The sequence below is a fragment of the Mustela nigripes genome, chromosome 12, assembly GCF_022355385.1.
Source record: "Mustela nigripes isolate SB6536 chromosome 12, MUSNIG.SB6536, whole genome shotgun sequence".
Classification (NCBI taxonomy): domain Eukaryota; kingdom Metazoa; phylum Chordata; class Mammalia; order Carnivora; family Mustelidae; genus Mustela; species Mustela nigripes.
The window spans coordinates 73,974,549-73,978,154 of NC_081568.1; the positions used below are offsets into that span (position 1 = coordinate 73,974,549).

Consider the following 3,606-nt stretch of genomic DNA (forward strand, 5'->3'; position numbering starts at 1 on the left):
GCAGAAATTATTAACAAAGCCAAATACTGTGCAGATGGGGAGCAGAAGACACACTCCAGCCACACTAGAATTCTCACCGTTCCGGAACACAGCACTCCCCGTCACGGCTTTGGGCCTTAGGCCTGTGCTGCCCTCTCAGACAGAAATGTCCCCTGATGCCAACTCTTTCATCCCCTGAGGAGCTGAGTTCCGCTTTTCCTTAGAGGCTAAGATTTGTGTGAGTTCCTCCCTGACCCTCTGCTCCCCAGGTAGGACCAATTTCTCCACCTGCAGGAATTTGTTTCCATCATTAAGACATCCTGGGGAGGCATCTGCCTTCCCAACCAGCTGGGGAGGCCCTCGAGGGCAGAGTTCATCCTCATTCATCACAGCGTCCCCATGCCCCACACAACTGACTGTCAAGTCGAAGGACCTAGGCCTTGAAGTTGGACAGAACCCACACAGCCTTTGGCTACTTACCTCCACAGCTTAGAAATACAGAATCCCAGGTCCCACCCCAGGCCAGAATCTGCAGCTAGCAAGATTCTTCAAGTGATTCCAATGCACACTAAAGTCTGAGAAACATCATTAGTCTCATTCCTTAATTTCTTCAGCTGTGAAATGGACAGAGGGCTGATTTAAGGGGCTATTGGGAGGCGTGAATAAGGAAACATAAGGTGTCTCCTGCAGGATGAAGCCATTGTTATTCACTTTTTTTTCTTATAAAATTATCATTTATTTATTTTAATTTATTTTCAGTGTTCCAGAATTCATTGTTTATGCACCACACCCAGTGGTCCATGCAATACATGCCCTCCATAATACCCACCACCAGGCTCACCCAACCTCCCACTCCTGTCCCCTCCAAAACCCCCAGTTTCTTTCTTAAAGTCCACAGCCTCCCATGGTTTGTTTCCCCCTCCAGTTTCCCCCAACTCCCTTCTCCTCTCCATCTCCCCATGTCCTCCCTGTCATTTTTTATGCTTCACAAGCAAGTAAAACCATATGATAACTGACTCTCTCTGCTTAACTTATTTCACTCAGCATAATCTCTTCCAGCCCCATCCAGTTGATAGAAAAGTTGGGTATTCATCCTTTCTGATGGAGGCATAATGCTCCAAAGTATATATGGACCATATCTTCTTTATCCTTTCATCTGTTGAAGGACATCTTGGTTCTTTCCAGTTTGGTGACCCTGGAAATTGCTGCTATGAACATTGAGGTACAGATGGCCCATCTTTTCACTACATCTGTATCTTTAGGGTAAATACCCAGCAGTGTAATTGCAGGGTCATAGGGTAGCTCTATATTTAATTTCTTAAGGAATTTCCACACTGTTTTCCAAAGTGGCTGCACCAACTTGCATTCCCACCCACAGTGTAAGAGGTTTCCCCTTTCTCCACATCTTCTCTAACATGTGTTGTTTACTGTTTTATTAATTTGGCCATTCTAACTGGTGTAAGGTGGTATCTCAATGTGGTGTTGATTTGAATGTCCCTGATGGCTAATGATGATGAACATTTTTTTATGTGTCTGTTAGCCATTTGTATGTCTTCCTTGGAGAAGTGTCTGTTCATGTCTTCTACCTATTTTTTATATGATTATCTGTTTTGTGTGGGTTGAGTTTGAGGAGTTCTTTATAGATCTTGGATATCAGCCCTTTGTACTGTCATTTGTGAATATCTTCTCCCATTCCGTGGGTTGCCTCTTTGTTTTGTTGACAGTTTCCTTTGCTGTGCAGAAGCTTTTGATTTTGATGAAGTCCCAAAAGTTCACTTTCACTTTTGTTTCCTTTGCCTTTGGAGACATATCTTGAAAGAAGTGGCTGTGGTCGATGTCAAGAGAGGTTACTGCCTATGTTCTTCTCTAGGATTCTGATGGATTCCTGCCTCACGCTGAGGTCTTTTGTCCATTTCGAGTTTATCTTTGTGTATGGTGTAAGAGAATGGTCAAGTTTCATTCTTCTACACATTGCTGTCCAATTTTCCCAGCACCATTTATTGAAGAGACTGTCTTTTTTCCCCACTGTATGTTTTTTCCTGCTTTGTCAAAGATTATTTGACCATAAAGTTGAGGGTCCATATCTGGGCTCTCTACTCTGTTCCACTGGTCTATGTGTCTTTTTTTGTGCCAGTACCATGCACGCTTTGTAGTAAAGCTTGAAATCAGGCAATATGATGCCCCCAGTTTTGTGTTTCTTTTTCAACATTTCCTTAGCAATTGGGGTCTCTTCTAGTTCTATACAAATTTTAGGATTATTTGCTCCAGATCTTTGAAAAATGCCAGTGGAATTTTGATTGGGATGGCATTGAAAGTATAGATTACTCTAGGCAGTATAGACATTTTAACAATGTTTATTCTTCTGATCAATGAGCATGCAATGGTCTTCCATAGTTTTATGTCTTCTTCAGTTTCTTTCATGAGTGTTCTGTAATTCCTTAAGTACAGATCCTTTACCTCTTTGGTTAGGTTGATTCCCTAACCAAAGGGAATTATCATTTATGGAATTGATTCTCTAATTTCCCTTTCTATATTTTCATTGTTAGTGTATAAGAAAGCAACTGATTTCTGTACATTGATTTAGTATCCTGCCACATTCCTGAATTGCTGTATGAGTTCTAGTAGTTTCGGGGTGGGATCTTTTGGATTTTCCATATAAAGTATCATGTCATCTTTGAAGAGAGAGTTTAACTTCTTCATTGCCAGTTTGTGTACCTTTTATTTCTCTTTGTTGTCTGATTGCTGTTGCTAGGACTTCTAATACTATGTTGAACAAGAATGGTGAGAATGGGAATTCTTTTTTTTTTTTTAAGATTTTTATTTATTTATTTGACAGACTGAGATCACAAGTAGGCAGAGAGGCAGGCAGAGAGAGAGGGCGAAGCAGGCTCCCTGCTGAGCAGAGAGCCCAATGTGGGGCTCGATCCCAGGACCCTGGGAGATGACCTGAGCTGAAGGCAGAGGCTTAACCCATTGAACCACCCAGATGCCCCGAGAGTGGGAATTCTTGTGTTCCTGATCTCAAAGGGAAGGCTGTCAGCTTTTCTCCATTGAGGATGATATTTGCTATGGGTTTTTCATAGACAGATTTTATGAAGCTGAGGAATGTTCCCTCTATCCCTATCCTTTGAATAGGAACGGATGCTATACCTTGTCAAATGCTTTTTCTGCATCATTTTAAAGGACCATGTGGTTCTTTTCTCTCTTCTCTTACTGATTTGTTCTATCACATTGATTGATTTGCTAGTGTTGAACCACCCTTGCATCCCATGGATAAATCCTACCTGGTCATGGTGGATCATCTTTTTAATGTACTGTTGGATCCTATTAGCTAGGATCTTGTTGAGAATCTTAGTATTCATTAAACTGCTAAGAATAGATACTACACTTGATCTTAGCCAAAAGGCCGAGAAGCAATAAAACCTAGCATTCATATTCATCAGGGATATTGGTCTGAAATTCTCCATTTTGGTGGGGTCTTTGCCTGGTTTGGGGATCAGGGTAATGCTGGCTTCATAAAAAGAGTCTGGAAGTTTTCCTTCTGGAACTCACCCACAAGAAAAAGTTTGGAAGGAATTCAAACACCTGGAAGCTAAAGACCAACTTGCTTAAGAATGCTTGGATCAA

The 3,606-nt window shown here is 41.6% G+C and overlaps 1 pseudogene; it reads right to left on the reverse strand.

Annotated features, from left to right (window-relative positions):
* Nucleotides 1-3,295: 3,295 nt before the first annotated feature.
* On the reverse strand, nucleotides 3,296-3,397 carry LOC132028882 (U2 spliceosomal RNA; annotated as a pseudogene).
* Between the last annotated feature and the right edge of the window lie 209 nt (nucleotides 3,398-3,606).